Below are 26,540 nucleotides of genomic sequence, written 5' to 3'. Positions count from 1 at the left end.
GGTGAAGGTGATTTTGTAGACATGTGTGAAAGACATGTTCTGAAATGCAAGTGTTGTTGTTTGGAGAGGACATCGGTTACGTGTCAGATGTGTAGCCAAGCAGTAATGGGTCGCCATAGCTGCAAATATTAGTCGGTAATATGAAATGTTGTCAGCTCAAGTCTGATGATCCAGACGACCGTAAGGACGAAGTTCGCAAAGGTACCGCGATGCCGCGCCTCTTTAGCTCAGTGGTGGAGCCCTGGACTAGTAAACCAAGGGTCGTGAGTTCCATCCTCAAAGGAAGAAGTCGAATTTTGGAAATCAGTTGCGCGTCGTGGCCGTATAGCAAACAGTATCTGTGATGACGAACAATTAGCGACATGCCTTTTATTAAGAATTACTCTCAGATGTGATTAAGGCGAATGGCGCAGATAAAGCCTTTGCCAAAGCGGTTCAGCATAAGGTGGGATGAGGCCGTCTGAATTACATTTTATAGATGTATTTCTCACATATGTCAGAGCCTCTCGCGGTCGTCGTCGTCGTCGTCGTCGTCGTCGTCGTCGACGCCGCCACCGCTTCTGCAGAAGTAGCAAATGGCCATCGTGGCAAATGCGGCGAGGCACGCCCTGCCTTCGATTCCGTATGCACAAAGTGTGTGGTCTTGTTTCCCAGTCTATATTTCTTCGGTCACGTAAGAGGTTGAATGTAACGAATGGGTGGGAAAGAGCAAGGGCAGCGGCTGTGTAGAACGAAAACACAAATTATCAGGGGTGTGAGCGTTTCGAGATGAGTCATATACAAGTAGCACTTGGTCGTCAGTGACTTTGTGGCCTAATGGAGAAGGCGTCGGACTTCGGATCTGAAGATTACTGGTTCGAATGCTGTCACGCTCGTGTTTTATCAGTTCTGAAAAAGAAACATACCGTTTTAATGTAGCATTTGAGCAGTACGAAACCGTCTGAATGTTGCTGTTGACCATTTTCTGCTTGGAGATGCTCTTGAGCTTGAAACACGCACTACAAGACCGGTGTTAACTAGCGAAATGGTCGGCAGAGTGCCGTCACCGCGAGTTTCCACTGGCACTTGCACATCTAAAACAACGTTGGAAAGTAACTCGTTCGCCTTTTGAGTCACATCAAGTATGAGTGTTAATTTTGACGCCACTAGCTCTGCAGGTTGTCATGCAATTCCTTACCTCTCAGAAATGATTATGAAATAAAAGTGCAGTACGTGACGAGTGTGACGTTAGGAAAACATTAGGCAGCATGGAGAGATTCTGTATGGGACCACCCAACCCAAACGAGTACTGTGTGACGTGCTACCCGGCAAGTATTCACCGAAGCAGCCCGGCTAGCTCAGTCGGTAGAGCATGAGACTCTTAATCTCAGGGTCGTCGGTTCGAGCCCCACGCTGGGCGAAACGGAATTTTGTTCCGCTGCAGATGTAAATTACCGTTTTTCTGATTAACGTGATGTAATGGAAATAGCAACTTTAAACTTTGCCTACGTCTCTGTCAGTCGCAAGGAAACTGTATTTGAAGGTGAAGGTGATTTTGTAGACATGTGTGAAAGACATGTTCTGAAATGCAAGTGTTGTTGTTTGGAGAGGACATCGGTTACGTGTCAGATGTGTAGCCAAGCAGTAATGGGTCGCCATAGCTGCAAATATTAGTCGGTAATATGAAATGTTGTCAGCTCAAGTCTGATGATCCAGACGACCGTAAGGACGAAGTTCGCAAAAGTACCGCGATGCCGCGCCTCTTTAGCTCAGTGGTGGAGCCCTGGACTAGTAAACCAAGGGTCGTGAGTTCCATCCTCAAAGGAAGAAGTCGAATTTTGGAAATCAGTTGCGCGTCGTGGCAGTATAGCAAACAGTATCTGTGATGACGAACAATTAGCGACATGCCTTTTATTAAGAATTACTCTCAGATGTGATTAAGGCGAATGGCGCAGATAAAGCCTTTGCCAAAGCGGTTCAGCATAAGGTGGGATGAGGCCGTCTGAATTACATTTTATAGATGTATTTCTCACATATGTCAGAGCCTCTCGCGGTCGTCGTCGTCGTCGTCGTCGTCGTCGTCGTCGTCGTCGTCGCCACCACCGCTTCTGCAGAAGTAGCAAATGGCCATCGTGGCAAATGCGGCGAGGCACGCCCTGCCTTCGATTCCGTATGCACAAAGTGTGTGGTCTTGTTTCCCAGTCTATATTTCTTCGGTCACGTAAGAGGTTGAATGTAACGAATGGGTGGGAAAGAGCAAGGGCAGCGGCTGTGTAGAACGAAAACACAAATTATCAGGGGTGTGAGCGTTTCGAGATGAGTCACATACAAGTTGCAATTGGTCGTCAGTGACCGTGTGGCCTAATGGAGAAGGAGTCGGACTTCGGATCTGAAGATTACAGGTTCGAATGCTGTCACGCTCGTGTTTTATCAGTTCTGAAAAAGAAACATACCGTTTTAATGTAGCATTTGAGCAGTACGAAACCGTCTGAATGTTGCTGTTGACCATTTTCTGCTTGGAGATGCTCTTGAGCTTGAAACACACACTACAAGACCGGTGTTGACTAGCGAAATGGTCGGCAGAGTGCCGTCACCGCGAGTTTCCACTGGCACTTGCACATCTAAAACAACGTCGGAAAGTAACTCGTTCGCCTTTTGAGTCACATCAAGTATGAGTGTTAATTTTGACGCCACTAGCTCTGCAGGTTGTCATGCAATTCCTTACCTCTCAAAAACGATTATGAAATAAAAGTGAAGTACGTGACGAGTGTGACGTTAGGAAAACATTAGGCAGCATGGAGAGATTCTGTATGGGACCACCCAACCCAAACGAGTACTGTGTGACGTGCTGCCCGGCAAGTATTCACCGAAGCAGCCCGGCTAGCTCAGTCGGTAGAGCATGAGACTCTTAATCTCAGGGTCGTGGGTTCGAGCCCCACGCTGGGCGAAACGGAATTTTGTTCCGCTGCAGATGTAAATTACCGTTTTTCTGATTAACGTGATGTAATGGAAATAGCAACTTTAAACTTTGCCTACGTCTCTGTCAGTCGCAAGGAAACTGTATTTGAAGGTGAAGGTGATTTTGTAGACATGTGTGAAAGACATGTTCTGAAATGCAAGTGTTGTTGTTTGGAGAGGACATCGGTTACGTGTCAGATGTGTAGCCAAGCAGTAATGGGTCGCCATAGCTGCAAATATTAGTCGGTAATATGAAATGTTGTCAGCTCAAGTCTGATGATCCAGACGACCGTAAGGACGAAGTACGCAAAAGTACCGCTAGGCCGCGCTTCTAGAGCTCAGTGGTAGAGCACTGGACTAGTAAACCAAGGGTCGTGAGTTCCACCCTCAAAGGAAGTAGTCGAATTTTGGAAATCAGTTGCGCGTCGTGGCAGTATAGCAAACAGTATCTGTGATGACGAACAATTAGCGACATGCCTTTTATTAAGAATTACTCTCAGATGTGATTAAGGCGAATGGCGCAGATAAAGCCTTTGCCAAAGCGGTTCAGCATAAGGTGGGACGAGGCAGTGTGAATTACATTTTATAGATGTATGTCTCACATATGTCAGAGCCTATCGCGGTCGTCGTCGTCGTCGTCGTCGTCGTCGTCGTCGTCGTCGTCGTCGTCGTCGTCGTCGTCGCCGCCGCCGCTTCTGCAGAAGTAGCAAATGGCCATCGTGGCAAATGCGGCGAGGCACGCCCTGCCTTCGATTCCGTATGCACAAAGTGTGTGGTCTTGTTTCCCAGTCTATATTTGGTCGGTCACGTAAGAGGTTGAATGTAACGAATGGGTGGGAAAGAGCAAGGGCAGCGGCTGTGTAGAACGAAAACACAAATTATCAGGGGTGTGAGCGTTTCGAGATGAGTCATATACAAGTTGCATTTGGTCGTCAGTGACTGTGTGGCCTAATAGATATGGCGTCGGACTTCGGATCTGAAGATTACAGGTTCGAATGCTGTCACGCTCGTGTTTTATCAGTTCTGAAAAAGAAACATACCGTTTTAATGTAGCATTTGAGCAGTACGAAACCGTCTGAATGTTGCTGTTGACCATTTTCTGCTTGGAGATGCTCTTGAGCTTGAAACACGCACTACAAGACCGGTGTTAACTAGCTAAATGGTCGGCAGAGTGCCGTCACCGCGAGTTTCCACTGGCACTTGCACATCTAAAACAACGTTGGAAAGTAACTCGTTCGCCTTTTGAGTCACATCAAGTATGAGTGTTAATTTTGACGCCACTAGCTCTGCAGGTTGTCATGCAATTCCTTACCTCTCAGAAATGATTATGAAATAAAAGTGCAGTACGTGACGAGTGTGACGTTAGGAAAACATTAGGCAGCATGGAGAGATTCTGTATGGGACCACCCAACTCAAACGAGTACTGTGTGACGTGCTGCCCGGCAAGTATTCACCGAAGCAGCCCGGCTAGCTCAGTCGGTAGAGCATGAGACTCTTAATCTCAGGGTCGTGGGTTCGAGCCCCACGCTGGGCGAAACGAAATTTTGTTCCGCTGCAGATGTAAATTACCGTTTTTCTGATTAACGTGATGTAATGGAAATAGCAACTTTAAACTTTGCCTACGTCTCTGTCAGTCGCAAGGAAACTGTATTTGAAGGTGAAGGTGATTTTGTAGACATGTGTGAAAGACATGTTCTGAAATGCAAGTGTTGTTGTTTGGAGAGGACATCGGTTACGTGTCAGATGTGTAGCCAAGCAGTAATGGGTCGCCATAGCTGCAAATATTAGTCGGTAATATGAAATGTTGTCAGCTCAAGTCTGATGATCCAGACGACCGTAAGGACGAAGTTCGCAAAGGTACCGCGATGCCGCGCCTCTTTAGCTCAGTGGTGGAGCCCTGGACTAGTAAACCAAGGGTCGTGAGTTCCATCCTCAAAGGAAGAAGTCGAATTTTGGAAATCAGTTGCGCGTCGTGGCCGTATAGCAAACAGTATCTGTGATGACGAACAATTAGCGACATGCCTTTTATTAAGAATTACTCTCAGATGTGATTAAGGCGAATGGCGCAGATAAAGCCTTTGCCAAAGCGGTTCAGCATAAGGTGGGATGAGGCCGTCTGAATTACATTTTATAGATGTATTTCTCACATATGTCAGAGCCTCTCGCGGTCGTCGTCGTCGTCGTCGTCGTCGTCGTCGTCGTCGCCGCCACCGCTTCTGCAGAAGTAGCAAATGGCCATCGTGGCAAATGCGGCGAGGCACGCCCTGCCTTCGATTCCGTATGCACAAAGTGTGTGGTCTTGTTTCCCAGTCTATATTTCTTCGGTCACGTAAGAGGTTGAATGTAACGAATGGGTGGGAAAGAGCAAGGGCAGCGGCTGTGTAGAACGAAAACACAAATTATCAGGGGTGTGAGCGTTTCGAGATGAGTCATATACAAGTAGCACTTGGTCGTCAGTGACTGTGTGGCCTAATGGAGAAGGAGTCGGACTTCGGATCTGAAGATTACTGGTTCGAATGCTGTCACGCTCGTGTTTTATCAGTTCTGAAAAAGAAACATACCGTTTTAATGTAGCATTTGAGCAGTACGAAACCGTCTGAATGTTGCTGTTGACCATTTTCTGCTTGGAGATGCTCTTGAGCTTGAAACACGCACTACAAGGCCGGTGTTAACTAGCGAAATGGTCGGCAGAGTGCCGTCACCGCGAGTTTCCACTGGCACTTGCACATCTAAAACAACGTTGGAAAGTAACTCGTTCGCCTTTTGAGTCACATCAAGTATGAGTGTTAATTTTGATGCCACTAGCTCTGCAGGTTGTCATGCAATTCCTTACCTCTCAGAAATGATTATGAAATAAAAGTGCAGTACGTGACGAGTGTGACGTTAGGAAAACATTAGGCAGCATGGAGAGATTCTGTATGGGACCACCCAACCCAAACGAGTACTGTGTGACGTGCTACCCGGCAAGTATTCACCGAAGCAGCCCGGCTAGCTCAGTCGGTAGAGCATGAGACTCTTAATCTCAGGGTCGTCGGTTCGAGCCCCACGCTGGGCGAAACGGAATTTTGTTCCACTGCAGATGTAAATTACCGTTTTTCTGATTAACGTGATGTAATGGAAATAGCAACTTTAAACTTTGCCTACGTCTCTGTCAGTCGCAAGGAAACTGTATTTGAAGGTGAAGGTGATTTTGTAGACATGTGTGAAAGACATGTTCTGAAATGCAAGTGTTGTTGTTTGGAGAGGACATCGGTTACGTGTCAGATGTGTAGCCAAGCAGTAATGGGTCGCCATAGCTGCAAATATTAGTCGGTAATATGAAATGTTGTCAGCTCAAGTCTGATGATCCAGACGACCGTAAGGACGAAGTTCGCAAAGGTACCGCGATGCCGCGCCTCTTTAGCTCAGTGGTGGAGCCCTGGACTAGTAAACCAAGGGTCGTGAGTTCCATCCTCAAAGGAAGAAGTCGAATTTTGGAAATCAGTTGCGCGTCGTGGCCGTATAGCAAACAGTATCTGTGATGACGAACAATTAGCGACATGCCTTTTATTAAGAATTACTCTCAGATGTGATTAAGGCGAATGGCGCAGATAAAGCCTTTGCCAAAGCGGTTCAGCATAAGGTGGGATGAGGCCGTCTGAATTACATTTTATAGATGTATTTCTCACATATGTCAGAGCCTCTCGCGGTCGTCGTCGTCGTCGTCGTCGTCGTCGTCGTCGTCGCCACCACCGCTTCTGCAGAAGTAGCAAATGGCCATCGTGGCAAATGCGGCGAGGCACGCCCTGCCTTCGATTCCGTATGCACAAAGTGTGTGGTCTTGTTTCCCAGTCTATATTTCTTCGGTCACGTAAGAGGTTGAATGTAACGAATGGGTGGGAAAGAGCAAGGGCAGCGGCTGTGTAGAACGAAAACACAAATTATCAGGGGTGTGAGCGTTTCGAGATGAGTCACATACAAGTTGCACTTGGTCGTCAGTGACCGTGTGGCCTAATGGAGAAGGAGTCGGACTTCGGATCTGAAGATTACAGGTTCGAATGCTGTCACGCTCGTGTTTTATCAGTTCTGAAAAAGAAACATACCGTTTTAATGTAGCATTTGAGCAGTACGAAACCGTCTGAATGTTGCTGTTGACCATTTTCTGCTTGGAGATGCTCTTGAGCTTGAAACACACACTACAAGACCGGTGTTAACTAGCGAAATGGTCGGCAGAGTGCCGTCACCGCGAGTTTCCACTGGCACTTGCACATCTAAAACAACGTCGGAAAGTAACTCGTTCGCCTTTTGAGTCACATCAAGTATGAGTGTTAATTTTGACGCCACTAGCTCTGCAGGTTGTCATGCAATTCCTTACCTCTCAGAAACGATTATGAAATAAAAGTGAAGTACGTGACGAGTGTGACGTTAGGAAAACATTAGGCAGCATGGAGAGATTCTGTATGGGACCACCCAACCCAAACGAGTACTGTGTAACGTGCTGCCCGGCAAGTATTCCTCGGAGCAGCCCGGCTAGCTCAGTCGGTGGAGCATGAGACTCTTAATCTCAGGGTCGTGGGTTCGAGCCCCACGCTGGGCGAAACGGAATTTTGTTCCGCTCCAGATGTAAATTACCGTTTTTCTGATTAACGTGATGTAATGGAAATAGCAACTTTAAACTTTGCCTACGTCTCTGTCAGTCGCAAGGAAACTGTATTTGAAGGTGAAGGTGATTTTGTAGACATGTGTGAAAGACATGTTCTGAAATGCAAGTGTTGTTGTTTGGAGAGGACATCGGTTACGTGTCAGATGTGTAGCCAAGCAGTAATGGGTCGCCATAGCTGCAAATATTAGTCGGTAATATGAAATGTTGTCAGCTCAAGTCTGATGATCCAGACGACCGTAAGGACGAAGTACGCAAAAGTACCGCTAGGCCGCGCTTCTAGAGCTCAGTGGTAGAGCACTGGACTAGTAAACCAAGGGTCGTGAGTTCCACCCTCAAAGGAAGTAGTCGAATTTTGGAAATCAGTTGCGCGTCGTGGCAGTATAGCAAACAGTATCTGTGATGACGAACAATTAGCGACATGCCTTTTATTAAGAATTACTCTCAGATGTGATTAAGGCGAATGGCGCAGATAAAGCCTTTGCCAAAGCGGTTCAGCATAAGGTGGGACGAGGCAGTGTGAATTACATTTTATAGATGTATGTCTCACATATGTCAGAGCCTATCGCGGTCGTCGTCGTCGTCGTCGTCGCCGTCGCCGCCGCCGCCGCCGCTTCTGCAGAAGTAGCAAATGGCCATCGTGGCAAATGCGGCGAGGCACGCCCTGCCTTCGATTCCGTATGCACAAAGTGTGTGGTCTTGTTTCCCAGTCTATATTTGGTCGGTCACGTAAGAGGTTGAATGTAACGAATGGGTGGGAAAGAGCAAGGGCAGCGGCTGTGTAGAACGAAAACACAAATTATCAGGGGTGTGAGCGTTTCGAGATGAGTCATATACAAGTTGCATTTGGTCGTCAGTGACTGTGTGGCCTAATAGATATGGCGTCGGACTTCGGATCTGAAGATTACAGGTTCGAATGCTGTCACGCTCGTGTTTTATCAGTTCTGAAAAAGAAACATACCGTTTTAATGTAGCATTTGAGCAGTACGAAACCGTCTGAATGTTGCTGTTGACCATTTTCTGCTTGGAGATGCTCTTGAGCTTGAAACACGCACTACAAGACCGGTGTTAACTAGCTAAATGGTCGGCAGAGTGCCGTCACCGCGAGTTTCCACTGGCACTTGCACATCTAAAACAACGTTGGAAAGTAACTCGTTCGCCTTTTGAGTCACATCAAGTATGAGTGTTAATTTTGACGCCACTAGCTCTGCAGGTTGTCATGCAATTCCTTACCTCTCAGAAATGATTATGAAATAAAAGTGCAGTACGTGACGAGTGTGACGTTAGGAAAACATTAGGCAGCATGGAGAGATTCTGTATGGGACCACCCAACTCAAACGAGTACTGTGTGACGTGCTGCCCGGCAAGTATTCACCGAAGCAGCCCGGCTAGCTCAGTCGGTAGAGCATGAGACTCTTAATCTCAGGGTCGTGGGTTCGAGCCCCACGCTGGGCGAAACGAAATTTTGTTCCGCTGCAGATGTAAATTACCGTTTTTCTGATTAACGTGATGTAATGGAAATAGCAACTTTAAACTTTGCCTACGTCTCTGTCAGTCGCAAGGAAACTGTATTTGAAGGTGAAGGTGATTTTGTAGACATGTGTGAAAGACATGTTCTGAAATGCAAGTGTTGTTGTTTGGAGAGGACATCGGTTACGTGTCAGATGTGTAGCCAAGCAGTAATGGGTCGCCATAGCTGCAAATATTAGTCGGTAATATGAAATGTTGTCAGCTCAAGTCTGATGATCCAGACGACCGTAAGGACGAAGTTCGCAAAGGTACCGCGATGCCGCGCCTCTTTAGCTCAGTGGTGGAGCCCTGGACTAGTAAACCAAGGGTCGTGAGTTCTATCCTCAAAGGAAGAAGTCGAATTTTGGAAATCAGTTGCGCGTCGTGGCCGTATAGCAAACAGTATCTGTGATGACGAACAATTAGCGACATGCCTTTTATTAAGAATTACTCTCAGATGTGATTAAGGCGAATGGCGCAGATAAAGCCTTTGCCAAAGCGGTTCAGCATAAGGTGGGATGAGGCCGTCTGAATTACATTTTATAGATGTATTTCTCACATATGTCAGAGCCTCTCGCGGTCGTCGTCGTCGTCGTCGTCGTCGTCGTCGTCGTCGCCGCCACCGCTTCTGCAGAAGTAGCAAATGGCCATCGTGGCAAATGCGGCGAGGCACGCCCTGCCTTCGATTCCGTATGCACAAAGTGTGTGGTCTTGTTTCCCAGTCTATATTTCTTCGGTCACGTAAGAGGTTGAATGTAACGAATGGGTGGGAAAGAGCAAGGGCAGCGGCTGTGTAGAACGAAAACACAAATTATCAGGGGTGTGAGCGTTTCGAGATGAGTCATATACAAGTTGCATTTGGTCGTCAGTGACTGTGTGGCCTAATAGATATGGCGTCGGACTTCGGATCTGAAGATTACAGGTTCGAATGCTGTCACGCTCGTGTTTTATCAGTTCTGAAAAAGAAACATACCGTTTTAATGTAGCATTTGAGCAGTACGAAACCGTCTGAATGTTGCTGTTTGACCATTTTCTGCTTGGAGATGCTCTTGAGCTTGAAACACGCACTACAAGACCGGTGTTAACTAGCTAAATGGTCGGCAGAGTGCCGTCACCGCGAGTTTCCACTGGCACTTGCACATCTAAAACAACGTTGGAAAGTAACTCGTTCGCCTTTTGAGTCACATCAAGTATGAGTGTTAATTTTGACGCCACTAGCTCTGCAGGTTGTCATGCAATTCCTTACCTCTCAGAAATGATTATGAAATAAAAGTGCAGTACGTGACGAGTGTGACGTTAGGAAAACATTAGGCAGCATGGAGAGATTCTGTATGGGACCACCCAACTCAAACGAGTACTGTGTGACGTGCTGCCCGGCAAGTATTCACCGAAGCAGCCCGGCTAGCTCCGTCGGTAGAGCATGAGACTCTTAATCTCAGGGTCGTGGGTTCGAGCCCCACGCTGGGCGAAACGAAATTTTGTTCCGCTGCAGATGTAAATTACCGTTTTTCTGATTAACGTGATGTAATGGAAATAGCAACTTTAAACTTTGCCTACGTCTCTGTCAGTCGCAAGGAAACTGTATTTGAAGGTGAAGGTGATTTTGTAGACATGTGTGAAAGACATGTTCTGAAATGCAAGTGTTGTTGTTTGGAGAGGACATCGGTTACGTGTCAGATGTGTAGCCAAGCAGTAATGGGTCGCCATAGCTGCAAATATTAGTCGGTAATATGAAATGTTGTCAGCTCAAGTCTGATGATCCAGACGACCGTAAGGACGAAGTTCGCAAAGGTACCGCGATGCCGCGCCTCTTTAGCTCAGTGGTGGAGCCCTGGACTAGTAAACCAAGGGTCGTGAGTTCCATCCTCAAAGGAAGAAGTCGAATTTTGGAAATCAGTTGCGCGTCGTGGCCGTATAGCAAACAGTATCTGTGATGACGAACAATTAGCGACATGCCTTTTATTAAGAATTACTCTCAGATGTGATTAAGGCGAATGGCGCAGATAAAGCCTTTGCCAAAGCGGTTCAGCATAAGGTGGGATGAGGCCGTCTGAATTACATTTTATAGATGTATTTCTCACATATGTCAGAGCCTCTCGCGGTCGTCGTCGTCGTCGTCGTCGTCGTCGTCGTCGTCGCCGCCACCGCTTCTGCAGAAGTAGCAAATGGCCATCGTGGCAAATGCGGCGAGGCACGCCCTGCCTTCGATTCCGTATGCACAAAGTGTGTGGTCTTGTTTCCCAGTCTATATTTCTTCGGTCACGTAAGAGGTTGAATGTAACGAATGGGTGGGAAAGAGCAAGGGCAGCGGCTGTGTAGAACGAAAACACAAATTATCAGGGGTGTGAGCGTTTCGAGATGAGTCATATACAAGTAGCACTTGGTCGTCAGTGACTGTGTGGCCTAATGGAGAAGGAGTCGGACTTCGGATCTGAAGATTACTGGTTCGAATGCTGTCACGCTCGTGTTTTATCAGTTCTGAAAAAGAAACATACCGTTTTAATGTAGCATTTGAGCAGTACGAAACCGTCTGAATGTTGCTGTTGACCATTTTCTGCTTGGAGATGCTCTTGAGCTTGAAACACGCACTACAAGGCCGGTGTTAACTAGCGAAATGGTCGGCAGAGTGCCGTCACCGCGAGTTTCCACTGGCACTTGCACATCTAAAACAACGTTGGAAAGTAACTCGTTCGCCTTTTGAGTCACATCAAGTATGAGTGTTAATTTTGATGCCACTAGCTCTGCAGGTTGTCATGCAATTCCTTACCTCTCAGAAATGATTATGAAATAAAAGTGCAGTACGTGACGAGTGTGACGTTAGGAAAACATTAGGCAGCATGGAGAGATTCTGTATGGGACCACCCAACCCAAACGAGTACTGTGTGACGTGCTACCCGGCAAGTATTCACCGAAGCAGCCCGGCTAGCTCAGTCGGTAGAGCATGAGACTCTTAATCTCAGGGTCGTCGGTTCGAGCCCCACGCTGGGCGAAACGGAATTTTGTTCCGCTGCAGATGTAAATTACCGTTTTTCTGATTAACGTGATGTAATGGAAATAGCAACTTTAAACTTTGCCTACGTCTCTGTCAGTCGCAAGGAAACTGTATTTGAAGGTGAAGGTGATTTTGTAGACATGTGTGAAAGACATGTTCTGAAATGCAAGTGTTGTTGTTTGGAGAGGACATCGGTTACGTGTCAGATGTGTAGCCAAGCAGTAATGGGTCGCCATAGCTGCAAATATTAGTCGGTAATATGAAATGTTGTCAGCTCAAGTCTGATGATCCAGACGACCGTAAGGACGAAGTTCGCAAAGGTACCGCGATGCCGCGCCTCTTTAGCTCAGTGGTGGAGCCCTGGACTAGTAAACCAAGGGTCGTGAGTTCCATCCTCAAAGGAAGAAGTCGAATTTTGGAAATCAGTTGCGCGTCGTGGCCGTATAGCAAACAGTATCTGTGATGACGAACAATTAGCGACATGCCTTTTATTAAGAATTACTCTCAGATGTGATTAAGGCGAATGGCGCAGATAAAGCCTTTGCCAAAGCGGTTCAGCATAAGGTGGGATGAGGCCGTCTGAATTACATTTTATAGATGTATTTCTCACATATGTCAGAGCCTCTCGCGGTCGTCGTCGTCGTCGTCGTCGTCGTCGTCGTCGTCGCCACCACCGCTTCTGCAGAAGTAGCAAATGGCCATCGTGGCAAATGCGGCGAGGCACGCCCTGCCTTCGATTCCGTATGCACAAAGTGTGTGGTCTTGTTTCCCAGTCTATATTTCTTCGGTCACGTAAGAGGTTGAATGTAACGAATGGGTGGGAAAGAGCAAGGGCAGCGGCTGTGTAGAACGAAAACACAAATTATCAGGGGTGTGAGCGTTTCGAGATGAGTCACATACAAGTTGCACTTGGTCGTCAGTGACCGTGTGGCCTAATGGAGAAGGAGTCGGACTTCGGATCTGAAGATTACAGGTTCGAATGCTGTCACGCTCGTGTTTTATCAGTTCTGAAAAAGAAACATACCGTTTTAATGTAGCATTTGAGCAGTACGAAACCGTCTGAAAGTTGCTGTTGACCATTTTCTGCTTGGAGATGCTCTTGAGCTTGAAACACACACTACAAGACCGGTGTTAACTAGCGAAATGGTCGGCAGAGTGCCGTCACCGCGAGTTTCCACTGGCACTTGCACATCTAAAACAACGTCGGAAAGTAACTCGTTCGCCTTTTGAGTCACATCAAGTATGAGTGTTAATTTTGACGCCACTAGCTCTGCAGGTTGTCATGCAATTCCTTACCTCTCAGAAACGATTATGAAATAAAAGTGAAGTACGTGACGAGTGTGACGTTAGGAAAACATTAGGCAGCATGGAGAGATTCTGTATGGGACCACCCAACCCAAACGAGTACTGTGTAACGTGCTGCCCGGCAAGTATTCCTCGGAGCAGCCCGGCTAGCTCAGTCGGTGGAGCATGAGACTCTTAATCTCAGGGTCGTGGGTTCGAGCCCCACGCTGGGCGAAACGGAATTTTGTTCCGCTGCAGATGTAAATTACCGTTTTTCTGATTAACGTGATGTAATGGAAATAGCAACTTTAAACTTTGCCTACGTCTCTGTCAGTCGCAAGGAAACTGTATTTGAAGGTGAAGGTGATTTTGTAGACATGTGTGAAAGACATGTTCTGAAATGCAAGTGTTGTTGTTTGGAGAGGACATCGGTTACGTGTCAGATGTGTAGCCAAGCAGTAAAGGGTCGCCATAGCTGCAAATATTAGTCGGTAATATGAAGTGATGTCAGCTGAAGTCTGATGATCCAGACGACCGTAAGGATGAAGTATGCAAAGGTACCGCTAGGCCGCGCCTCTTTAGCTCAGTGGTAGAGCACTGGACTAGTAAACCAAGGGTCGTGAGTTCCATCCTCAAAGGAAGAAGTCGAATTTTGGAAATCAGTTGCGCGTCGTGGCTGTATAGCAAACAGTATCTGTGATGACGAACAATTAGCGACATGCCTTTTATTAAGAATTACTCTCAGATGTGATTAAGGCGAATGGCGCAGATAAAGCCTTTGCCAAAGCGGTTCAGCATAAGGTGGGTCGAGGCAGTCTGAATTACATTTTATAGATGTATTTCTCACATATGTCAGAGCCTCTCGCGGTCGTCGTCGTCGTCGTCGTCGTCGTCGTCGCCGTCGCCGCCGCCGCCGCTTCTGCAGAAGTAGCAAATGGCCATCGTGGCAAATGCGGCGAGGCACGCCCTGCCTTCGATTCCGTATGCACAAAGTGTGTGGTCTTGTTTCCCAGTCTATATTTGTTCGGTCACGTAAGAGGTTGAATGTAACGAATGGGTGGGAAAGAGCAAGGGCAGCGGCTGTGTAGAACGAAAACACAAATTATCAGGGGTGTGAGCGTTTCGAGATGAGTCACATACAAGTTGCACTTGGTCGTCAGTGACTGTGTGGCCTAATGGAGAAGGCGTCGGACTTCGGATCTGAAGATTACAGGTTCGAATGCTCTCACGCTCGTGTTTTATCGGTTCTGAAAAAGAAACATACCGTTTTAATGTAGCATTTGAGCAGTACGAAACCGTCTGAATGTTGCTGTTGACCATTTTCTGCTTGGAGATGCTCTTGAGCTTGAAACACACACTACAAGACCGGTGTTAACTAGCGAAATGGTCGGCAGAGTGCCGTCACCGCGAGTTTCCACTGGCACTTGCACATCTAAAACAACGTCGGAAAGTAACTCGTTCGCCTTTTGAGTCACATCAAGTATGAGTGTTAATTTTGACGCCACTAGCTCTGCAGGTTGTCATGCAATTCCTTACCTCTCAGAATTGATTATGAAATAAAAGTGAAGTACGTGACGAGTGTGACGTTAGGAAAACATTAGGCAGCATGGAGAGATTCTGTATGGGACCACCCAACCCAAACGAGTACTGTGTGACGTGCTGCTGGCAAAAATTCACCGAAGCAGCCTGGCTAGCTCAGTCGGTAGAGCATGAGACTCTTAATCTCAGGGTCGTGGGTTCGAGCCCCACGCTGGACGAAACGGAATTTTGTTCCGCTGCAGATGTAAATTACCGTTTTTCTGATTAACGTGATGTAATGGAAATAGCAACTTTAAACTTTGCCTACGTCTCTGTCAGTCGCAAGGAAACTGTATTTGAAGGTGAAGGTGATTTTGTAGACATGTGTGAAAGACATGTTCTGAAATGCAAGTGTTGTTGTTTGGAGAGGACATCGGTTACGTGTCAGATGTGTAGCCAAGCAGTAAAGGGTCGCCATAGCTGCAAATATTAGTCGGTAATATGAAGTGTTGTCAGCTGAAGTCTGATGATCCAGACGACCGTAAGGACGCTTACGCAATGGGACCGCTAGGCCGCGCCTCTTTAGCTCAGTGGTAGAGCACTGGACTAGTAAACCAAGGGTCGTGAGTTCCATCCTCAAAGGGAAGAAGTCGAATTTTGGAAATCAGTTGCGCGTCTTGGCCGTATAGCAAACAGTATCTGTGATGACGAACAATTAGCGACATGCCTTTTATTAAGAATTACTCTCAGATGTGATTAAGGCGAATGGCGCAGATAAAGCCTTTGCCAAAGCGGTTCAGCATAAGGTGGGTCGAGGCAGTCTGAATTACATTTTATAGACGTATTTCTCACATATGTCAGAGCCTCTCGCGGTCGTCGTCGTCGTCGTCGTCGTCGCCGCTGCCGCCGCTTCTGCAGAAGTAGCAAATGGCCATCGTGGCAAATGCGGCGAGGCACGCCCTGCCTTCGATTCCGTATGCACAAAGTGTGTGGTCTTGTTTCCCAGTCTATATTTGTCGGTCACGTAAGAGGTTGAATGTAACGAATGGGTGGGAAAGAGCAAGGGCAGCGGCTGTGTAGAACGAAAACACAAATTATCAGGAGTGTGAGCGTTTCGAGATGAGTCACATACAAGTTGCACTTGCTCGTCAGTGACTGTGTGGCCTAATGGAGAAGGCGTCGGACTTCGGATCTGAAGATTACAGGTTCGAATGCTGTCACGCTCGTGTTTTATCAGTTCTGAAAAAGAAACATTCCGTTTTAATGTAGCATTTGAGCAGTACGAAACCGTCTGAATGTTGCTGTTGACCATTTTCTGTTTGGAGATGCTCTTGAGCTTGAAACACACACTACAAGACCGGTGTTAACTAGCGAAATGGTCAGCAGTGTGCCGTCACCGCGAGTTTCCACTGGCACTTGCACATCTAAAACAACGTCGGAAAGTAACTCGTTCGCCTTTTGAGTCACATCAAGTATGAGTGTTAATTTTGACGCCACTAGCTCTGCAGGTTGTCATGCAATTCCTTACCTCTCAGAAACGATTATGAAATAAAAGTGAAGTACGTGACGAGTGTGACGTTAGGAAAACATTAGGCAGCATGGAGAGATTCTGTATGGGACCACCCAACCCAAACGAGTACTGTGTGACGTGCTGCCCGGCAAGTATTCACCGAAGCAGCCCGGCTAGCTCAGTCGGTAGAGCATGAGACTCTTAATCTCAGGGTCGTGGGTTCGAGCCCCACGCTGGGCGAAACGGAATTTTGTTCCGCTGCAGATGTAAATTACCGTTTTTCTGATTAACGTGATGTAATGGAAATAGCAACTTTAAACTTTGCCTACGTCTCTGTCAGTCGCAAGGAAACTGTATTTGAAGGTGAAGGTTACTTTGTAGACATGTGTGAAAGACATGTTCTGAAATGCAAGTGTTGTTGTTTGGAGAGGACATCGGTTACGTGTCAGATGTGTAGCCAAGCAGTAAAGGGTCTCCATAGCTGCAAATATTAGTCGGTAATATGAAGTGTTGTCAGCTGAAGTCTGATGATCCAGACGACCGTAAGGACGAAGTACGCAAAAGTACCGCTAGGCCGCGCTTCTAGAGCTCAGTGGTAGAGCACTGGACTAGTAAACCAAGGGTCGTGAGTTCCACCCTCAAAGGAAGTAGTCGAATTTTGGAAATCAGTTGCGCGTCGTGGCCGTATAGCAAACAGTATCTGTGATGACGAACAATTAGCGACATGCCTTTTATTAAGAATTACTCTCAGATGTGATGAAGGCGAATGGCGCAGATAAAGCCTTTGCCAAAGCGGTTCAGCATAAGGTGGGACGAGGCAGTCTGAATTACATTTTATGGATGTATTTCTCACATATGTCAGAGCCTCTCGCGGTCGTCGTCGCCGCCGCCGCTTCTGCAGAAGTAGCAAATTGCCATCGTGGCAAATGCGGCGAGGCACGCCCTGCCTTCGATTCCGTATGCACAAAGTGTGTGGTCTTGTTTCCCAGTCTATATTTGTTCGGTCACGTAAGAGGTTGAATGTAACGAATGGGTGGGAAAGAGCAAGGGCAGCGGCTGTGTAGAACGAAAACACAAATTATCAGGGGTGTGAGCGTTTCGAGATGAGTCATATACAAGTTGCACTTGGTCGTCAGTGACTGTGTGGCCTAATGGAGAAGGCGTTGGACTTCGGATCTGAAGATTACAGGTTCGAATGCTGTCACGCTCGTGTTTTATCAGTTCTGAAAAAGAAACATACCGTTTTAATGTAGCATTTGAGCAGTACGAAACCGTCTGAATGTTGCTGTTGACCATTTTCTGCTTGGAGATGCTCTTGAGCTTGAAACACACACTACAAGACCGGTGTTAACTAGCGAAATGGTCGGCAGAGTGCCGTCACCGCGAGTTTCCACTGGCACTTGCACATCTAAAACAACGTCGGAAAGTAACTCGTTAGCCTTTTGAGTCACATCAAGTATGAGTGTTAATTTTGACGCCACTAGCTCTGCAGGTTGTCATGCAATTCCTTACCTCTCAGAAACGATTATGAAATAAAAGTGAAGTACGTGACGAGTGTGACGTTAGGAAAACATTAGGCAGCATGGAGAGATTCTGTATGGGACCACCCAACCCAAACGAGTACTGTGTGACGTGCTGCTGGCAAAAATTCACCGAAGCAGCCTGGCTAGCTCAGTCGGTAGAGCATGAGACTCTTAATCTCAGGGTCGTGGGTTCGAGCCCCACGCTGGACGAAACGGAATTTTGTTCCGCTGCAGATGTAAATTACCGTTTTTCTGATTAACGTGATGTAATGGAAATAGCAACTTTAAACTTTGCCTACGTCTCTGTCAGTCGCAAGGAAACTGTATTTGAAGGTGAAGGTGATTTTGTAGACATGTGTGAAAGACATGTTCTGAAATGCAAGTGTTGTTGTTTGGAGAGGACATCGGTTACGTGTCAGATGTGTAGCCAAGCAGTAAAGGGTCGCCATAGCTGCAAATATTAGTCGGTAATATGAAGTGTTGTCAGCTGAAGTCTGATGATCCAGACGACCGTAAGGACGCTTACGCAATGGGACCGCTAGGTAGCGCCTCTTTAGCTCAGTGGTAGAGCACTGGACTAGTAAACTAAGGGTCGTGAGTTCCATCCTCAAAGGGAAGAAGTCGAATTTTGGAAATCAGTTGCGCGTCTTGGCCGTATAGCAAACAGTATCTGTGATGACGAACAATTAGCGACATGCCTTTTATTAAGAATTACTCTCAGATGTGATTAAGGCGAATGGCGCAGATAAAGCCTTTGCCAAAGCGGTTCAGCATAAGGTGGGTCGAGGCAGTCTGAATTACATTTTATAGACGTATTTCTCACATATGTCAGAGCCTCTCGCGGTCGTCGTCGTCGTCGTCGTCGTCGTCGCCGCTGCCGCCGCTTCTGCAGAAGTAGCAAATGGCCATCGTGGCAAATGCGGCGAGGCACGCCCTGCCTTCGATTCCGTATGCACAAAGTGTGTGGTCTTGTTTCCCAGTCTATATTTGTCGGTCACGTAAGAGGTTGAATGTAACGAATGGGTGGGAAAGAGCAAGGGCAGCGGCTGTGTAGAACGAAAACACAAATTATCAGGAGTGTGAGCGTTTCGAGATGAGTCACATACAAGTTGCACTTGGTCGTCAGTGACTGTGTGGCCTAATGGAGAAGGCGTCGGACTTCGGATCTGAAGATTACAGGTTCGAATGCTGTCACGCTCGTGTTTTATCAGTTCTGAAAAAGAAACATTCCGTTTTAATGTAGCATTTGAGCAGTACGAAACCGTCTGAATGTTGCTGTTGACCATTTTCTGTTTGGAGATGCTCTTGAGCTTGAAACACACACTACAAGACCGGTGTTAACTAGCGAAATGGTCAGCAGTGTGCCGTCACCGCGAGTTTCCACTGGCACTTGCACATCTAAAACAACGTCGGAAAGTAACTCGTTCGCCTTTTGAGTCACATCAAGTATGAGTGTTAATTTTGACGCCACTAGCTCTGCAGGTTGTCATGCAATTCCTTACCTCTCAGAAACGATTATGAAATAAAAGTGAAGTACGTGACGAGTGTGACGTTAGGAAAACATTAGGCAGCATGGAGAGATTCTGTATGGGACCACCCAACCCAAACGAGTACTGTGTGACGTGCTGCCCGGCAATTATTCACTGAAGCAGCCCGACTAGCTCAGTCGGTAGAGCATGAGACTCTTAATATCAGGGTCGTGGGTTCGAGCCCCACGCTGGGCGAAACGGAATTTTGTTCCGCTGCAGATGTAAATTACCGTTTTTCTGATTAACGTGATGTAATGGAAATAGCAACTTTAAACTTTGCCTACGTCTCTGTCAGTCGCAAGGAAACTGTATTTGAAGGTGAAGGTGATTTTGTAGACATGTGTGAAAGACATGTTCTGAAATGCAAGTGTTGTTGTTTGGAGAGGACATCGGTTACGTGTCAGATGTGTAGCCAAGCAGTAAAGGGTCGCCATAGCTGCAAATATTAGTCGGTAATATGAAGTGTTGTCAGCTGAAGTCTGATGATCCAGACGACCGTAAGGACGCTTACGCAATGGGACCGCTAGGCCGCGCCTCTTTAGCTCAGTGGTAGAGCACTGGACTAGTAAACCAAGGGTCGTGAGTTCCATCCTCAAAGGAAGAAGTCGAATTTTGGAAATCAGTTGCGCGTCGTGGCCGTATAGCAAACAGTATCTGTGATGACGAACAATTAGCGACATGCCTTTTATTAAGAATTACTCTCAGATGTGATTAAGGCGAATGGCGCAGATAAAGCCTTTGCCAAAGCGGTTCAGCATAAGGTGGGACGAGGCAGTCTGAATTACATTATATAGATGTATTTCTCACATATGTCAGAGCCTCTCGCGGTCGTCGTCGTCGTCGTCGTCGTCGTCGTCGTCGTCGTCGTCGTCGTCGCCGCCGCCGCTTCTGCAGAAGTAGCAAATTGCCATCGTGGCAAATGCGGCGAGGCACGCCCTGCCTTCGATTCCGTATGCACAAAGTGTGTGGTCTTGTTTCCCAGTCTATATTTGTTCGGTCACGTAAGAGGTTGAATGTAACGAATGGGTGGGAAAGAGCAAGGGCAGCGGCTGTGTAGAACGAAAACACAAATTATCAGGGGTGTGAGTGTTTCGAGATGAGTCATATACAAGTTGCACTTGGTCGTCAGTGACTGTGTGGGCTAATGGATAAGGCGTCGGACTTCGGATCTGAAGATTACAGGTTCGAATGCTGTCACGCTCGTGTTTTATCAGTTCTGAAAAAGAAACATACCGTTTTAATGTAGCATTTGAGCAGTACGAAACCGTCTGAATGTTGCTGTTGACCATTTTCTGCTTGGAGATGCTCTTGAGCTTGAAACACACACTACAAGACCGGTGTTAACTAGCGAAATGGTCGGCAGAGTGCCGTCACCGCGAGTTTCCACTGGCACTTGCACATCTAAAACAACGTCGGAAAGTAACTCGTTCGCCTTTTGAGTCACATCAAGTATGAGTGTTAATTTTGACGCCACTAGCTCTGCAGGTTGTCATGCAATTCCTTACCTCTCAGAAATGATTATGAAATAAAAGTGAAGTACGTGACGAGTGTGACGTTAGGAAAACATTAGGCAGCATGGAGAGATTCTGTATGGGACCACCCAACCCAAACGAGTACTGTGTGACGTGCTGCCCGGCAAGTATTCACCGAAGCAGCCCGGCTAGCTCAGTCGGTAGAGCATGAGACTCTTAATCTCAGGGTCGTGGGTTCGAGCCCCACGCTGGGCGAAACGGAATTTTGTTCCGCTGCAGATGTAAATTACCGTTTTTCTGATTAACGTGATGTAATGGAAATAGCAACTTTAAACTTTGCCTACGTCTCTGTCAGTCGCAAGGAAACTGTATTTGAAGGTGAAGGTGATTTTGTAGACATGTGTGAAAGACATGTTCTGAAATGCAAGTGTTGTTGTTTGGAGAGGACATCGGTTACGTGTCAGATGTGTAGCCAAGCAGTAAAGGGTCGCCATAGCTGCCAATATTAGTCGGTAATATGAAGTGTTGTCAGCCGAAGTCTGATGATCCAGACGACCGTAAGAACGAAGTACGCAAAAGTACCGCTAGGCCGCGCCTCTTTAGCTCAGTGGTAGAGCACTGGACTAGTAAACCAAGGGTCGTGAGTTCCATCCTCAAAGGAAGAAGTCGAATTTTGGAAATCAGTTGCGCGTCGTGGCCGTATAGCAAACAGTATCTGTGATGACGAACAATTAGCGACATGCCTTTTATTAAGAATTACTCTCAGATGTGATTAAGGCGAATGGCGCAGATAAAGCCTTTGCCAAAGCGGTTCAGCATAAGGTGGGACGAGGCAGTCTGAATTACATTATATAGATGTATTTCTCACATATGTCAGAGCCTCTCGCGGTCGTCGTCGTCGTCGTCGTCGTCGTCGTCGTCGTCGTCGTCGCCGCCGCCGCTTCTGCAGAAGTAGCAAATGGCCATCGTGGCAAATGCGGCGAGGCACGCCCTGCCTTCGATTCCGTATGCACAAAGTGTGTGGTCTTGTTTCCCAGTCTATATTTGTTCGGTCACGTAAGAGGTTGAATGTAACGAATGGGTGGGAAAGAGCAAGGGCAGCGGCTGTGTAGAACGAAAACACAAATTATCAGGGGTGTGAGCGTTTCGAGATGAGTCATATACAAGTTGCACTTGGTCGTCAGTGACTGTGTGGCCTAATGGATAAGGCGTCGGACTTCGGATCTGAAGATTACAGGTTCGAATGCTGTCACGCTCGTGTTTTATCAGTTCTGAAAAAGAAACATACCGTTTTAATGTAGCATTTGAGCAGTACGAAACCGTCTGAATGTTGCTGTTGACCATTTTCTGCTTGGAGATGCTCTTGAGCTTGAAACACGCACTACAAGACCGGTGTTAACTAGCGAAATGGTCGGCAGAGTGCCGTCACCGCGAGTTTCCACTGGCACTTGCACATCTAAAACAACGTCGGAAAGTAACTCGTTCGCCTGTTGAGTCACATCAAGTATGAGTGTCAATTTTGACGCCACTAGCTCTGCAGGTTGTCATGCAATTCCTTACCTCTCAGAAATGATTATGAAATAAAAGTGAAGTACGTGACGAGTGTTGCGTTAGGAAAACATTAGGCAGCATGGAGAGATGCTGTATGGGACCACCCAACCCAAACGAGTACTGTGTGACGTGCTGCCCGGCAAGTATTCACCAAAGCAGCCCGGCTAGCTCAGTCGGTAGAGCATGAGACTCTTAATCTCAGGGTCGTGGGTTCGAGCCCCACGCTGGCGAAACGGAATTTTGTTCCGCTGCAGAAGTAAATTACAGTTTTTCTGATTAACGTGATGTAATGGAAATAGCAACTTTAAACTTTACCTACGTCTCTGTCAGTCGCAAGGAAACTGTATTTGAAGGTGAAGGTGATTTTGTAGACATGTGTGAAAGACATGTTCTGAAATGCAAGTGTTGTTGTTTGGAGAGGACATCGGTTACGTGTCAGATGTGTAGCCAAGCAGTAAAGGGTCGCCATAGCTGCAAATATTAGTCGGTAATATGAAGTGTTGTCAGCTGAAGTCTGATGATCCAGACGACCGTAAGGACGAAGTACGCAAAAGTACCGCTAGGCCGCGCCTCTTTAACTCAGTGGTAGAGCGCTGGACTAGTAAACCAAGGGTCGTGAGTTCCATCCTCAAAGGAAGAAGTCGAATTTTGGAAATCAGTTGCGCGTCGTGGCCGTATAGCAAACAGTATCTGTGATGACGAACAATTAGCGACATGCCTTTTATTAAGAATTACTCTCAGATGTGATTAAGGCGAATGGCGCAGATAAAGCCTTTGCCAAAGCGGTTCAGCATAAGGTGGGACGAGGCAGTCTGAATTACATTATATAGATGTATTTCTCACATATGTCAGAGCCTCTCGCGGTCGTCGTCGTCGTCGTCGTCGTCGTCGTCGTCGTCGTCGTCGCCGCCGCCGCTTCTGCAGAAGTAGCAAATGGCCATCGTGGCAAATGCGGCGAGGCACGCCCTGCCTTCGATTCCGTATGCACAAAGTGTGTGGTCTTGTTTCCCAGTCTATATTTGTTCGGTCACGTAAGAGGTTGAATGTAACGAATGGGTGGGAAAGAGCAAGGGCAGCGGCTGTGTAGAACGAAAACACAAATTATCAGGGGTGTGAGCGTTTCGAGATGAGTCATATACAAGTTGCACTTGGTCGTCAGTGACTGTGTGGGCTAATGGATAAGGCGTCGGACTTCGGATCTGAAGATTACAGGTTCGAATGCTGTCACGCTCGTGTTTTATCAGTTCTGAAAAAGAAACATACCGTTTTAATGTAGCATTTGAGCAGTACGAAACCGTCTGAATGTTGCTGTTGACCATTTTCTGCTTGGAGATGCTCTTGAGCTTGAAACACACACTACAAGACCGGTGTTAACTAGCGAAATGGTCGGCAGAGTGCCGTCACCGCGAGTTTCCACTGGCACTTGCACATCTAAAACAACGTCGGAAAGTAACTCGTTCGCCTTTTGAGTCACATCAAGTATGAGTGTTAATTTTGACGCCACTAGCTCTGCAGGTTGTCATGCAATTCCTTACCTCTCAGAAATGATTATGAAATAAAAGTGAAGTACGTGAAGAGTGTGACGTTAGGAAAACATTAGGCAGCATGGAGAGATGCTGTATGGGACCACCCAACCCAAACGAGTACTGTGTGACGTGCTGCCCGGCAAGTATTCACCGAAGCAGCCCGGCTAGCTCAGTCGGTAGAGCATGAGACTCTTAATCTCAGGGTCGTGGGTTCGAGCCCCACGCTGGGCGAAACGGAATTTTGTTCCGCTGCAGATGTAAATTACCGTTTTTCTGATTAACGTGATGTAATGGAAATAGCAACTTTAAACTTTGCCTACGTCTCTGTCAGTCGCAAGGAAACTGTATTTGAAGGTGAAGGTGATTTTGTAGACATGTGTGAAAGACATGTTCTGAAATGCAAGTGTTGTTGTTTGGAGAGGACATCGGTTACGTGTCAGATGTGTAGCCAAGCAGTAAAGGGTCGCCATAGCTGCAAATATTAGTCGGTAAAGTGAAGTGTTGTCAGCCGAAGTCTGATGATCCAGACGACCGTAAGGACGAAGTACGCAAAAGTACCGCTAGGTCGCGCCTCTTTAGCTCAGTGGTAGAGCACTGGACTAGTAAACCAAGGGTCGTGAGTTCCATCCTCAAAGGAAGAAGTCGAATTTTGGAAATCAGTTGCGCGTCGTGGCCGTATAGCAAACAGTATCTGTGATGACGAACAATTAGCGACATGCCTTTTATTAAGAATTACTCTCAGATGTGATTAAGGCGAATGGCGCAGATAAAGCCTTTGCCAAAGCGGTTCAGCATAAGGTGGGACGAGGCAGTCTGAATTACATTATATAGATGTATTTCTCACATATGTCAGAGCCTCTCGCGGTCGTCGTCGTCGTCGTCGTCGTCGTCGTCGTCGTCGTCGTCGTCGTCGTCGTCGCCGCCGCCGCCGCTTCTGCAGAAGTAGCAAATTGCCATCGTGGCAAATGCGGCGAGGCACGCCCTGCCTTCGATTCCGTATGCACAAAGTGTGTGGTCTTCTTTCCCAGTCTATATTTGTTCGGTCACGTAAGAGGTTGAATGTAACGAATGGGTGGGAAAGAGCAAGGGCAGCGGCTGTGTAGAACGAAAACACAAATTATCAGGGGTGTGAGCGTTTCGAGATGAGTCATATACAAGTTGCACTTGGTCGTCAGTGACTGTGTGGGCTAATGGATAAGGCGTCGGACTTCGGATCTGAAGATTACAGGTTCGAATGCTGTCACGCTCGTGTTTTATCAGTTCTGAAAAAGAAACATACCGTTTTAATGTAGCATTTGAGCAGTACGAAACCGTCTGAATGTTGCTGTTGACCATTTTCTGCTTGGAGATGCTCTTGAGCTTGAAACACACACTACAAGACCGGTGTTAACTAGCGAAATGGTCGGCAGAGTGCCGTCACCGCGAGTTTCCACTGGCACTTGCACATCTAAAACAACGTCAGAAAGTAACTCGTTCGCCTTTTGAGTCACATCAAGTATGAGTGTTAATTTTGACGCCACTAGCTCTGCAGGTTGTCATGCAATTCCTTACCTCTCAGAAATGATTATGAAATAAAAGTGAAGTACGTGACGAGTGTGACGTTAGGAAAACATTAGGCAGCATGGAGAGATGCTGTATGGGACCACCCAACCCAAACGAGTACTGTGTGACGTGCTGCCCGGCAAGTACTCACCGAAGCAGCCCGGCTAGCTCAGTCGGTAGAGCATGATACTCTTAATCTCAGGGTCGTGGGTTCGAGCCCCACGCTGGGCGAAACGGAATTTTGTTCCGCTGCAGATGTAAATTACCGTTTTTCTGATTAACGTGATGTAATGGAAATAGCAACTTTAAACTTTGCCTACGTCTCTGTCAGTCGCAAGGAAACTGTATTTGAAGGTGAAGGTGATTTTGTAGACATGTGTGAAAGACATGTTCTGAAATGCAAGTGTTGTTGTTTGGAGAGGACATCGGTTACGTGTCAGATGTGTAGCCAAGCAGTAAAGGGTCGCCATAGCTGCAAATATTAGTCGGTAATATGAAGTGTTGTCAGCCGAAGTCTGATGATCCAGACGACCGTAAGGACGAAGTACGCAAAAGTACCGCTAGGCCGCGCCTCTTTAGCTCATGGGTAGAGCACTGGACTAGTAAACCAAGGGTCGTGAGTTCCATCCTCAAAGGAAGAAGTCGAATTTTGGAAATCATTTGCGCGTCGTGGCCGTATAGCAAACAGTATCTGTGATGACGAACAATTAGCGACATGCCTTTTATTAAGAATTACTCTCAGATGTGATTAAGGCGAATGGCGCAGATAAAGCCTTTGCCAAAGCGGTTCAGCATAAGGTGGGACGAGGCAGTCTGAATTACATTTTATAGATGTATTTCTCACATATGTCAGAGCCTCTCGCGGTCGTCGTCGTCGTCGTCGTCGTCGTCGTCGTCGTCGCCGCCGCTTCTGCAGAAGTAGCAAATGGCCATCGTGGCAAATGCGGCGAGGCACGCCCTGCCTTCGATTCCGTATGCACAAAGTGTGTGGTCTTGTTTCCCAGTCTA

General features: G+C 47.1%; 17 non-coding genes across 17 annotated transcripts; all 17 read left to right on the top strand.

Moving 5' to 3' along the window:
• The first annotated feature begins 1,326 nt into the window (after positions 1 to 1,326).
• Trnak-cuu (transfer RNA lysine (anticodon CUU)) lies at positions 1,327 to 1,399 on the top strand. The gene has a single exon. It is a non-coding gene; the product is annotated as a tRNA-Lys (tRNA).
• A 1,454-nt stretch (positions 1,400 to 2,853) lies between these two features.
• On the top strand, positions 2,854 to 2,926 carry Trnak-cuu (transfer RNA lysine (anticodon CUU)). Its single transcript has one exon. It is a non-coding gene; the product is annotated as a tRNA-Lys (tRNA).
• Positions 2,927 to 4,398: 1,472 nt separating this feature from the next.
• Trnak-cuu (transfer RNA lysine (anticodon CUU)) lies at positions 4,399 to 4,471 on the top strand. The gene has a single exon. It is a non-coding gene; the product is annotated as a tRNA-Lys (tRNA).
• Positions 4,472 to 5,919: 1,448 nt separating this feature from the next.
• Trnak-cuu (transfer RNA lysine (anticodon CUU)) lies at positions 5,920 to 5,992 on the top strand. The gene has a single exon. It is a non-coding gene; the product is annotated as a tRNA-Lys (tRNA).
• Positions 5,993 to 7,440: 1,448 nt separating this feature from the next.
• Trnak-cuu (transfer RNA lysine (anticodon CUU)) lies at positions 7,441 to 7,513 on the top strand. Its single transcript has one exon. It is a non-coding gene; the product is annotated as a tRNA-Lys (tRNA).
• Positions 7,514 to 8,958: 1,445 nt separating this feature from the next.
• On the top strand, positions 8,959 to 9,031 carry Trnak-cuu (transfer RNA lysine (anticodon CUU)). Its single transcript has one exon. It is a non-coding gene; the product is annotated as a tRNA-Lys (tRNA).
• Positions 9,032 to 10,480: 1,449 nt separating this feature from the next.
• Positions 10,481 to 10,553, top strand: Trnak-cuu (transfer RNA lysine (anticodon CUU)). Its single transcript has one exon. It is a non-coding gene; the product is annotated as a tRNA-Lys (tRNA).
• A 1,448-nt stretch (positions 10,554 to 12,001) lies between these two features.
• Positions 12,002 to 12,074, top strand: Trnak-cuu (transfer RNA lysine (anticodon CUU)). The gene has a single exon. It is a non-coding gene; the product is annotated as a tRNA-Lys (tRNA).
• Positions 12,075 to 13,522: 1,448 nt separating this feature from the next.
• On the top strand, positions 13,523 to 13,595 carry Trnak-cuu (transfer RNA lysine (anticodon CUU)). The gene has a single exon. It is a non-coding gene; the product is annotated as a tRNA-Lys (tRNA).
• Positions 13,596 to 15,045: 1,450 nt separating this feature from the next.
• Trnak-cuu (transfer RNA lysine (anticodon CUU)) lies at positions 15,046 to 15,118 on the top strand. Its single transcript has one exon. It is a non-coding gene; the product is annotated as a tRNA-Lys (tRNA).
• A 1,438-nt stretch (positions 15,119 to 16,556) lies between these two features.
• Positions 16,557 to 16,629, top strand: Trnak-cuu (transfer RNA lysine (anticodon CUU)). Its single transcript has one exon. It is a non-coding gene; the product is annotated as a tRNA-Lys (tRNA).
• Positions 16,630 to 18,049: 1,420 nt separating this feature from the next.
• On the top strand, positions 18,050 to 18,122 carry Trnak-cuu (transfer RNA lysine (anticodon CUU)). The gene has a single exon. It is a non-coding gene; the product is annotated as a tRNA-Lys (tRNA).
• Positions 18,123 to 19,563: 1,441 nt separating this feature from the next.
• Positions 19,564 to 19,636, top strand: Trnak-cuu (transfer RNA lysine (anticodon CUU)). The gene has a single exon. It is a non-coding gene; the product is annotated as a tRNA-Lys (tRNA).
• A 1,459-nt stretch (positions 19,637 to 21,095) lies between these two features.
• Positions 21,096 to 21,168, top strand: Trnak-cuu (transfer RNA lysine (anticodon CUU)). The gene has a single exon. It is a non-coding gene; the product is annotated as a tRNA-Lys (tRNA).
• Positions 21,169 to 22,621: 1,453 nt separating this feature from the next.
• Trnak-cuu (transfer RNA lysine (anticodon CUU)) lies at positions 22,622 to 22,695 on the top strand. The gene has a single exon. It is a non-coding gene; the product is annotated as a tRNA-Lys (tRNA).
• A 1,453-nt stretch (positions 22,696 to 24,148) lies between these two features.
• Positions 24,149 to 24,221, top strand: Trnak-cuu (transfer RNA lysine (anticodon CUU)). Its single transcript has one exon. It is a non-coding gene; the product is annotated as a tRNA-Lys (tRNA).
• Positions 24,222 to 25,690: 1,469 nt separating this feature from the next.
• On the top strand, positions 25,691 to 25,763 carry Trnak-cuu (transfer RNA lysine (anticodon CUU)). The gene has a single exon. It is a non-coding gene; the product is annotated as a tRNA-Lys (tRNA).
• The last annotated feature ends 777 nt before the right edge of the window (positions 25,764 to 26,540 follow it).

This window comes from Schistocerca gregaria, chromosome 8, assembly GCF_023897955.1.
Source record: "Schistocerca gregaria isolate iqSchGreg1 chromosome 8, iqSchGreg1.2, whole genome shotgun sequence".
Taxonomy (NCBI): domain Eukaryota; kingdom Metazoa; phylum Arthropoda; class Insecta; order Orthoptera; family Acrididae; genus Schistocerca; species Schistocerca gregaria.
The sequence above is the reverse complement of the archived record's forward strand: the minus strand, read 5'-3'. Positions and strand labels throughout refer to the sequence as shown.